The sequence below is a fragment of the Zophobas morio genome, unplaced genomic scaffold, assembly GCF_036711695.1.
Source record: "Zophobas morio isolate AGI-343-1 ecotype UQ-CSIRO unplaced genomic scaffold, CSIRO_AGI_Zmor_V1 ptg000002l, whole genome shotgun sequence".
Lineage (NCBI taxonomy): Eukaryota > Metazoa > Arthropoda > Insecta > Coleoptera > Tenebrionidae > Zophobas > Zophobas morio.
The window spans coordinates 26,291,700-26,303,909 of record NW_026972107.1 but is presented as its reverse complement, the minus strand read 5'-3'; the positions used below and the strand labels follow the sequence as shown (position 1 = coordinate 26,303,909).

Below are 12,210 nucleotides of genomic sequence, written 5' to 3'. Positions count from 1 at the left end.
CCATGTGAGGGAACACGGCATGGAACAAAGAAGACCTTCATTTTCAAAGATCTCGCCACGTCCGAACAAGTTTTTGTACGCCACGACGGTCCCAAGCAGCCGCTTCAACAGCCATACGACGGTCCGTACAGAGTCGTAAGGCGATCGGCGAAAACGTTCGTCGTCAACATCAAAGGTCGAGATGTCACCGTTTCAATAGATCGGCTCAAACCCGCGTACATACTCAATGACGACACGCCCACGTCATGGTTTGGCCGCGACACTACGAGGACGACGCCCACAATCGACGAACCAGCGCCCTTCGCAGATCAACCCCACGACGACGACGAGATGCTAGCTTCCACAACAGCGAGAACCACGAGGTCAGGAAGACGGGTGCGCTTCCCGGAGCGCCTGCAAAGCGGTTTTTCATAAAAAAAAAAAACACTAGCAGGGGGGTACTGTAGGAACAACCGTTCCCACAAAATCAGGTGATCTACCTGAGCGTATTCAAATAATTGTAAAAATGTAAATACTTCCTATCCTTCGTCTACCTGCCCTACGCTCCTACCTACTTTCTCTTTTCCCTTCTAGAATTTTCTAAACTCCGTTTTTACCTACTTCCACCTCTTCGAAACCGAGCTTACCTGTATACCATTTTAAACACCCTTCCTTCTTCTCCCTGGCACCCTCGAACAGTAAACAACGAAATAAAATCTCAAAACCGTACCGTCGCTTTTAAATCACCAACAATACCCACAGTATTAGAGGTCAACTGCCGAAGATAAAAATACCGTCTTGTAAGAGCTACGTTTAACAGAAATCATAATCTCGGCTGCTAATTACCTACCTACTTTTTCAGAACAAATCTTAATTTTAAATTTAATGTTCTACATAGAACTGCTAGTTTACTACCTATACACAAGTACACACTGCTATAGCCAAAGCAGTATGGTTTTCTAAGCGATGGAACAACACTCATTTCATTGACAGTATTAAATTATGAATTAAAGTTTACCATTTCGTAATTTAAGTGACCAGATGAATTATTATTTATAATAACGTACGTATAGAATAGTTTGGCAACAAGGGTAGAAATAATATCTAACAATTTATTTTTTAGTATTTAAGGGGCTAAATCAACTTGAAATTGACCCCTAAGACTCTAGTAAGCTATGACAATAGTTTAGTAATTTTTAGTTAAATGTCTACGTCAAAACTTACATATAAGGAATTCACGTTCGGTAGATGTAACTAGATTTGGTAACTTTTTTTTTTAAGCTTTGTAACTGCGGACATAATTGTTCTAGTGTATAATGTATTACTGGAATGTCAGAAAGTAGGTATCAAAAATGTGACATGTAAGTAAGTAAAGGTCAAATATCGAAAATGTGATGGTTTTGTGGTAATCTAGTGAATCTATTTTTGAACCAAGGAGAAAATCGCATCCCTCTAAAAGCCCAAAGAGCAACTCGCATGTAAAATTTTGAATCTTTTCCCTTCACTAGTTTTTTTAGGAGGACAAGCTTTGATGTCATCATCATGGATCCACACAATTTCACCATGGATCCGTTCTGGTATATCCAAGTCTCATCCAAGAAAATGAACAGTAAATCTTCACCACAATCACGCAATTGGAGATAGGTACCGCCTTAGAAATTTGATTCGGGCAGCTATAACGTGTTTAAAATGTGAAAAACTTCGCCTTCGGAAACCTAAATTTATACGTGTATTACGTACAATTATTTTCAAAGCCGAGTGTTTTACCTCTTACAAAACACTAACGATTATATAAAACTTAAAAACCAATTGTAGAACGGAACCAACAAAGCATGTAGGTATATAAATCTGCGCAGTCATTTTTCTGATTCTGATTATAATATTAACGGCACAAGCGCCGCTGTATCTGTATTATTTTAAAATTCGAAAAACACTCGACAACACTAGCGAACTTTACGGAGAATATTTCTTCCACCAGTTTAACTGTTTCGTTTTACCCAATTTTTTGAAAACCACGAAATATTTCTTGTTTCTTTTCCTTTAAAATGAGCTTTCTCGTGATTACTTTTATGGAAATTGTTTCCATGCTGTATTTAAGGATTTTCTTGAAACGAAACGTGTTGAAATTAGAAAAACTTCGTTTTTTTTCCACACAATTCAGATTTGACATTTGAATTGACAGTTGATGCCAATCTTAAATTTCTAGTGATCTTAAGATTGCAACTTAACCACAGAAAAGTTTCTGTCAGTTACTTCTACCGAACGTGAATGCTTATTATTATTATTTTAGCAGTAAATTATAAATTTACTTGTTATACTTAAATAATAAAGAGCGTCAATTTCGACTGGAATAATATTAATACTTACTTATTTTTAGTTTTTTTTTGTTGATATATAGCGGCGCTCTATTGTGTAACCTTTGAAGCGAATCCACAATTCATTTCTAATAATACTCTTTTGTAGAGGGAAACAAACTGCTAGTACTAAAAAAACGATGCACTCTCCCAGAGATAATCTTATACATCAAACAGCAAAATACCAAATGTGGCAACTACAAATGCGAAATACGGCAACACAGCCATATGCAAAAATAAACCATATATTAAACGACGGAACATGTTAAAGATTGGCTTATATGCACAGGTCCCAAATTTATTCTCTGAACCAAATACTTACTTAAACTGATATAAAAACTGCCACAGATAAAAGCATAACTCGTGAAATTATATTACACGTTGTAGACCAGGAGTAATAATCACACAACATTATCTAAACATTTCCTCACGACATACCTCAAATGTATTCGTGACAAGTAGTCCCAGACCCAGCATAACGCCACGTCGCTCTAGATCCCTGTTAAAAAGTAGTGGAAACATCATGGAACTCGATCTCTTTTAATTACATCGACTTGTCAGCTTTTTACCCGTAAGCAAACACCTCTTCCCCATTTTTACCTGCCACAAAAATGTCCAACACGCAACTTAAATACCTATAAATAAGCTTGGGGCTATCAGATTACCCGCTCAGAAATGGCGCTCCCCGCCGACGTGAGCTCCCTCAAGCGAGACCTCAAGTTACCAGTGAAAGCTCTAGACCAGTGGCGTCCTCTCAGCGGAGAAAAGCCATCACGCGCGAATGAGCAATTTCGTTTGTGCGATCGATGATTTAGTCTCGGCCTACCGAGATTGTTATTGGAGGTAGACGTAAGCTCTGCGCGCTGATTGGCCGGCTGACGGAGAGCTTTGACAGTTGTACACACCTAGATAGGTGTAGAGCTTTAGGCATATGATAGATTTGAAGTATCAGTTGTTCTCGTGCTGTATACACAGTAGAGTTGTTGCTTGACCGGTTGGAATTGAACGTGTCTTTAACAACCCATTGACTCCAAACAGTTCTAATCAAGTATTTGGGAATTGTTTAATTGTCTTTAAATAATTCCGATTACACTTTCGTTTCGATTAAACGGTGTGATTTTTAATCGCGTGGTGCTATTTATTTTCGTTTAGTTCGTTTCGTGTACTTTTTCACATGGTGCTCTAAAAGTTTTGCCAACTTGAGCGGCGACGCTTTAATGTAAGTTTGTTATTGCTTGTGCCGTTTATCTATTCTTTTTTTTAATATAATATTTTGTCCGGAGTGCGTTAATTTCAAAATAGGAACAAATACTGAAGATAATTTTTTAAGATTTTGAAGTAGCGAAAAAATTGTTAAGCGAATATCGTTTAAAAAGTAATTTTTAGCATTTTATAAATTTTGATAATAAATTCCACTTGCTATTTTATAAATATTCTTTTAAACAAAAAATGACTGTAATTACTTGGTAAATCAAATAAAGTGGTGTGTTTTAAGCGAAAACAAAGTCATTGTTGATGTGAAGTTTCCGGCGGCAAAATTGTCGGTTTTCATTTGAGCATTTAAAAAAAAAACGAGCATCGAACTCTTATAAGTACCAAACCAAAATTGTAATAGAATTTTGCTGATAACATAAGAGGTACCTATTATTCTCTCCTGTTATATTAAAATGATTTTATCTTTAATTTTTCCACTTTTGTATTTCTTTATCGGTGACTTGGTGGTAATTTAATTAAAGCATTTAATATTAGTTAAAATTAAATTGCCTATTTTATTTAAATTGCAAACTACTAAAAACTAGATATAAAATTAAATAATTCAGTGCATACCTTACGGGCCATGTTAAATGCTCTCGCTGGAAATAGGTAAATATAAATCTAATAAATAATCTATCTAATACATTTTCCTTCTTTTATAAAATAATTACTAATTGATTTATCAACACAACAAAACCCAAAGAAGCTAACAGATGTTTGTGTTAAAAAGTCGTTTAATTTTTTTTAAGGAGTTTTATTCTAAATGAGGTAGTCTTCTTAATTATACCTACACTACCATTCATAAGTAAATTAAGCAGCAACGTTTTTTAGGAAAAAAATATTTTTTAAGGACGGCTACATTTTTTTAAAATGAAGAAATAATCTACTCTTAATGAGACAATGACATACTACTAATTGGGTCTTACTATATAATTATTTTTTTTATATAAGGCCAAATCGTTATTTTTTTGCAAATTTTCGAACATGACTTTTTTTTTTATTCAGAATTGGAGGTAAAATTGGTGTGATATATTTTTCGCTTCGAATTAAGCTATAATTAATTGGCTTTGGTTTATATTTTTACTGTGATGTTAACATTGCGATTTTTTTTAACTAAAATGGCAAAAATCAAAGAAATATCTTTACAGTCACGCGCCTTGATACCAAGCACCAGTTAGATATTACGAATAGAGCAATCGCCAGAAAAATGAAAATGTGTCGTGCCACAGTGGATTAGATTGTCAAAAAAAAAAATAATAATAAAAAAAACAATAAACTGCGGTGCCTAATTGAATTACTTATGGGTGGTATTGTTATTGTCATAGTTTTATCACTCCAAGTAAATGATAATGCTTTATCATCTTGAAAAAGTGAAATAATTGAGAAATATATTCACAATGCAAGTGTTAAAAGAAGTCCGACGTTGTTAAACGACATACCTAATGTAACCATCAAAACAATATTTTTACATTTTTTACTAATGCAGATATTACTACATTTTATCGAAGAAATATTTGCTAGTATAACAGCGCAATCAATATTTTGATTGTTCTTCACATCTGCCAATTTTTATCACTGCGTGATTTGTCTTCAACCACTTAGCGTTGATTAGCATTGCTCTCAAACGCTACGTCAGGTAGGCGGCCGTTGGTGTTGTTTTATAACTTTATAACTATAAAAGAACAAAGCTGTACTTTGTTAAATGTTTTTATTTATGTTAAAGCATGATACTTCAATAATCAATAAATTGTTATTATAACTAAATCATAAATCTTCAAGACTCGTTTTTTGATTACGTAGCAGCTATCACGTTAAAAATAAAATTGCTTTATTTTGCTAGTGGTATTCTTTTACTTTTAAATTTTATCTGATCTTGGGCTTCGTTTCGGAAAATTCGCCACCTGCTAATTAACACTTATATCGTAAGGAAATATTGTCAGAATTTATTAATTATTATATTTATATTATTACTATAAGTACTACTGAAGTTGTATTAGGTATAAATAACTTGTTAGATAGATATGTGCCAAAAACAGTTTTATACTGAAGAAGTCACTGAATCAAAACTTTTGAATATCCAGAATAATATGTTAATTTAAAAATATGGACTGTTTTGCTTCAGTATTTATTAGGGTAAAAAAAAAAAACAAAAATAAAAATGTATTGATAGAAAATTTACTACGGTTACCTAGTAGCTGTATTGTAATTCTAGCATATTTTTTTTAAGTATTAAAATGAATTAGGTAGGTATATAAAAATTACCTGCTTTGCATAATTAATCTAAAATTAATCAATAAGTCACCTTAATAACTTTCAAGAGATACTCTGAATTTTATTTGAGATAAATCTTCTTATTGTGACTTTTTTTAAAGTTCTGTTGGTAATATATGTATGTATGTATAAATACATATTTAATAAATTCCATAAAAATATGCTATAACTGCTTTAACAGTACCTATTAATTTATCCTACACACACTAGGAAAATTAAGACTTGTATGAAACAAATTTATTGTATTTATTACACAAATACTAGTATGTTGACAACAATTGTTGATTTCTTATCTGAAAAATACAACTTGTGTTTGAATTAATTAGATAAAAAAAATAGAAGTAAGAGTAAATGATTTTCACAAAAACTTGAAAACAATCGATTAGGGGAAGTTTTTACAGGGGATGAAATACTTGTATAAATAATAATCCTGAAAACTTTTATCAATTGTTGGGGAATTCTGATAGTCGCTGATATATTTTTCAAATGGCAAATTTTCTGAGCATTTTCGACGGAAATAAAATATACTTATACGAGTATGCTTATATTTATGTATATGTACACTCACCATATTTTGCACATTTTCAGCAGAACGTATTCGGAAAAATTGTAAGATGACGTCAACATTTTTTGGGGGGTATAAAAATTTACCATGCTTACGGTAAGTTTAAGACGTTTGCAAGATTTCAAAGCATATACCTACGGTTTTCCAGTCAATAAAATAAACTGATCCATTCATTAATTTTTTTGAGACACTCTTTATAAGCCATTTGAAAAAATATTAATAATGATAAATCACAAGTAGAGACTCGGCAAAATTTTGAAATGACGTCATCAATTTTTTGGGGTTATAAACAGATATATTTTGATTAAAAAATCACTATGTAGACAGATAACTTCATGAAAGAAACTTAAAACTTAACAAGAGAGTTAATTCGTTTTTGTCACGTAATCATACGTTTAAAAAATGAAAACAAGAAAAATTACACAAGTTTTAACGAATAACAGCAAATTATTCCTACTTTTTAAGTAACTAGCGCTGTACATTGAACGCTGTTTCTTCTGAGACAATATAGTCAAATTTGCGGTTTGTGTTTTATATTCACTATTAATTTAAAATTAACCACATTTAAAACAGACTAATTCATATTTCAGAAACACAATAACTTTAAAAATCGGATATTTACTCTGTCAAGTGTAAATTGAACTGTCTTGACTTTTAAATAATTCGTAACAACGTCATACCTATTTACAGTCACGATTTACCAAAACTTTTTTTTTATGAATAAGTGACTGGCTTAGTATGACGAGACTGGAATCGCTCGTAAGAAAATGAAGACTTGTCAGAATTTAAAAATATGTCGTTTTAGTATTAACGTGACAGAATTTAACGCTATTTTATACTTTACTCTTTAAAGAATTGGTGCTCTGCTATTATATTGACGTCATTACCACAGAACATTATTCTAGTATTCCGTATTTTGTGCATTTTTTATTTCCCGAGCTATCTATTCTTTAGAAGTAATAAAACAGACGTATTTTTTAGTAATTTTGAATAGGTATTGGGACGATATTTAACAAATGAAATAAAGGGACAAAAATTAAAATTTATAGAAACTCAAAGTTTTCGATCAGTTACGCTAAATTATGGAAAAAGTTATATCATTCTGTTCCTTGATGAAATGAAACTTTCTTCTTTGGCAATCATTGTAGGATTAAACAAGGAAATCCATCAATTTGAACAAGACGCCAAATATATTAAAGCGTCGAAAAAAAAAATAACACCGTGAAAAACAACTCTCTATCCTAAAGGTTTGAATGTAATTAAATAAATTCAGCGTGAGAACACATTTTCCGACATTTCACAATTTGTACAATACGAAAATATAAGTTTTCCGCCTGCGTCCGCCTGAAGTCTGTCGAATGTCCGTTAAAAAATTTATTAAAAATGTAATTGTTAGCAAGTAAGGATATATATTATGTATACCGTCCCGGAAATTTTTGCGGACTCTCTATAGGTATAGCAAAATTAATGTTTATTGTTAAAGCTTGACGATCATTAAATTTTTAAGGCCATCTTCATAAATAATTATTTAAAAAAAATATGCACAGCATTGAACTATATAGGTAAATATTTAGAATAATTGAAAAATATTACACTGCACACCTGATGTGAGTCATGTTGAGCAAATCAGTTCTATTGCAAGATCCGTCAATATTCAAAATTAATGACCAATTTCTGCGCTTCTATCTATGCAACGACAGTACTAGGGAAGGTGTTTCTAATTGGATTCTTACAAAATTATTTCCGTCATTTAACTTCCTAGATTTTCGCGGTTAAGACTATGATAATGGAGCCAATATGAAGGGTACATTCTGGTTTACAAAAAAGAATTTTTATTATAAATCCAAGGGCTAGATGTTTGTACCACGTTTTGCCCATACCTTGAATGGAATGACGCTGCAAAGATAAGTAATAAAATAATTTTCTTTTTTCGCGTCACTTCCTTTGAGATGGGATATTCTCTTAAAAAGTAGATTCCTGTTTTAATTCTAAAACCATTGAATGATATTCGATGAGAGAGTAGAATAAATGCCATGCGGCTGTTGATATACCTACTTTTTAAATTTTGTTCAAATTTTTGCGTCGCGAATTTTAAAAAATCGCTATATCAGTTATTTATGGAAACTTTGGAACATGGTTTTCACCACTGTTTTCAACTTACAAAACTTTAGATATCGTACCAGATATATTTCCGACTTTATTTGTTGGAAATGAGATATAGTAAAGACAAGCTTTTAGCAGCTTCTACGACACAAAGTTTTTTTTACAGTGTATCGTTTCTAACAAAAAAATCGACGATATATGTTGTACGATTAAAGGGTGTTGAATTCCAAATTTCCATAGTAACGAGTTAAATTTGTAAATCTGATTGGCTGTTTATTTTTTAACAACCTTCAAATTATAACAGGTTTGCTTCAAAATTGCCCTTATCGATGATAGTGAATTGTATAGTGAAGTTTTATATTTAAAGGTTATTATGCCAATTTCTCAAGCCCCCCAAGATATACTAAATTATATATATTATATATAAAAAATTATCTAACCTCTTGCTTTCCAAAAATGAAGTTTCTCCAAACTAAAATGTAGATATTAGGGATGTACCGACTAGTGGCCGACCGGTCGGATAAGCCGACTATTCGGCCGTTTTTCATCGTCGGCTGACAGTCGGCCACTGGTCGGCTAAACAGCCGATCGGTCGGCTTTTTTTATTAAAATTAAAATAGTAGGTATATAATACATACAATTAAACCCGGTTAACAGAACCTCAATTAAATATTTAATTGCGATTTAATTTTTAACACCGCGTTAAACTACCATGTGACCGACTCTACGCCAATCAGACGTCGCTAATGGCCTTGTTAAATGGGCGATCAACTTAATCTCAGTTAAAATATTGTATAAACTGGCCCTTAGATTTTTCAGTTTCTTCAATTTTTGATTTGCATAATAATAATTACGACTTAAAATTTTTCACTTTTTCAATTCTACGATGCTAGAATTTTTCCATTTTTGAATTTTTCGTTTTGAGTTTTTAGTTTCTTTATTTTTTTAATTTTTAGGTTTTTTAACGTTGTGATTTTCCAATTTTTCAAGTTTTGTACTGAGTTACCACAAAAAAATTAAATGTTAAAATTATCCAAACAAATTTAAAAAATTTTTGGAAAACAAAGGAACTTTAGTTATTCCTTTTATTAAAATAAAACAAATTTTCAAGATAGTCAGAGAAATAGAAAAAAAACACACTGTCTGTGGCATTTATGAACCGGTTTTAGCAAAGCCGAACAGTCGGCCGACTAGTCAGTTTTTACTGGCCGAACAATCGGCTAGTCGGGTAGTCGGCCAGACCTACAGTCGGTACATCTCTAGTAGATATAAAAAAATTTAAGATTCACTATATCGCAGGACAAATTGACAAATCTTGCAATAATATCAGTTGAAAAACATCTTGGGCACGATTAGATGTATTAAAATAATCGAAGATTTTGCCCAAGAGAAGCTCGAAGAGTTGAATTTTAATAATAGTGTTCTAATATTTATCATTGTAGATATTACCATATTCTTATTTTATCATATTTTGTTGTCACTTTTTTTATTAGTTGTTACCCCTATGTGTGAAAATTTATTTTTTTATAGTTATTCAATCTTGGTTATTCTCCTATTATGTAATAACACGTGACGTCTATTTTCGTTCCATTTTATCTCCTGTGTAACTCATATTTTTAAAACTACTAAAAGTTTTAGTTTATTGTTGTTAATAAATGAATAAAAATATATCTGAAGGGGGTTTTACTGCTGGGAAAAAATCCTGAACAAAAATTTTTATTATACAGTTTATTGCAAAAAATCGAGGAAGTCGACATGAAATTATATAAAACTATTTACATTAAAAATAAGTAGCTCCAAATTGATGGGGCGGTAAAATTTCGTTTTGCACGGGGCAGCAAAATGTTCAGGAACGGCCATGGTTGATAGCAAACTGCGTCATCATTTTCGAAAGGATGACGTACACGTCTCCTCTCAGCAATCCGACTATAACACGTTACCGCCCAAATTTGGCTAAACAGTACAGTTATTATTAGTATTACACTCGACCTATTTACATTGATATATGTGGCGTTGCTAAAATGTTGATGACGTTATCATAAAATTTTGTTATGCAAAAACTCACTTGAAACACATGCTTAGCATGCTTCTTTCACTGCACACATGCGGAGCCAGGGTATTTAGTACATCAATAATTTTAGACCAATTTATTTCTGCAAAAAACTGAGTGTCTTCAATATAAAAAGTAGTGAGATAACGTCATCAAATTTTTAGTGCATATGATGAGCTAAATTTTGGTTAACGTTTTACCATCTACATGATATTTTCAACATACGCATAAAATTTCACTACATACAGCCCAATAGTTTCGGGATTTATCGGTCTAAGAAAAGCGCCTTCAGACCACAGACGTCGAGAAAGCACGAAAGTAGTTCTTTGCCAAAATGGGCTCTATTACAATGTGTACTTCCTTAGCCTACATCGGAAAGTATAAATGTGTCTCCCGTTTCTGCCTCTTTGTTCTCTTGTCATCGGTCTTATTTTTCTATCCTTATTTATCTCTCTAATCCATTTTTCCAACAGAAATCCCAGAAATACTAGTTATATATGTGTACAACGTTGCACCATAAACGTAGTGATACTAATCACTAATTTTTAACTACATATAAGTATATCAAACAATGATATGTTGCATACCAAAGCACAATATCGTGCCTCAACTTTTGCCCCTCGAATTCGCACAGTTTCAACAACTTAACCCAACGTGAAACATTGTTTATCTAACTTCTTCGCCATTATCAAATTAAAAGTTTGAAACTTTATAATGAATGCAGCTCATATGAAATAGGGGTAAAGTTTTGATTAAGTCCTAAATTAAATTTCTAATATCGAGTCGTAACACTTGCTAATATAACCGTATTAGTTAAGCTGGTATCTGGAGGGTTTTCTTTCTCCATCCCTTTGTAATTCCGAAGGTAAATAAAGCTTCTCTAACCTAATAATCGTTAATAAAGAGTGCCAACGTTATACGCTTCCCACTCAAGTCACCCAAGCAGTTAAATTCTAATTTATTACCAGATAAGAGAAGCTTGTTACGAATGTTGTCTGCTACCTATTGTTTATATTTTTAAATTTCAAGATATCATGTTTTCAATAAAACGGTGCTTGAACGAAGTAGGTTTTTTCGCCGCGACGAAGTACGCACCTACATAGTTAATTGCCCTGATACTGGGTATTTCATTTCAGGTTTGTAAGGGTAAGAGAATAATAGTCTCAGTATAACTGGAGCTTATTTAATTTATTTCTGTAGGTAAGGACCCTGGCGGTGTATTAGAGTGGTTGATGTCATTTAGTACCCGATATAATAAACACCTCGAGAGGGAGAGTTCTGGTTCCGGTAAATGTGGACGAGCGTCGATCGACGCCGAGACGCTTTTGTATTGAATGTGACAGTATGAAACGCGTTTCCGTCGCTATACTCTGGAATCTCTGGAACAGGGGGAGTTTAACTGCCTCTTAGTTTCATTGCCGATTCTGTTATTGATAAAGTTAATGAAATTAAGTCCGGCCTTCCGATTACAATACTTAGAGGGAATTTTTCAACGTTGGTCCTGCTTCCGCTAATTGCCTTGAACCGCAATTTATTTATAATCAGAATCTATAAGCCATCTGATAAGTGATAAAGTAAAACATTTTGACTACCATTGTTTAGCAGTCACACTTTAATGTTTGTTGCAAAGTTGG

The 12,210-nt window shown here is 32.6% G+C and overlaps 1 protein-coding gene across 1 annotated transcript in view; it reads left to right on the top strand.

The window, feature by feature from the left end:
* The first annotated feature begins 3,305 nt into the window (after positions 1 to 3,305).
* LOC135131939 (paired box protein Pax-6-like) overlaps positions 3,306 to 12,210 on the top strand; it is an 84,719-nt gene continuing 75,814 nt past the window's right edge. Inside the window, exon 1 of the mRNA XM_064059829.1 lies at positions 3,306 to 3,552. The gene's annotated coding sequence lies outside the window, so the exon portion shown is untranslated. The remainder of the gene's footprint in view (positions 3,553 to 12,210) is intronic.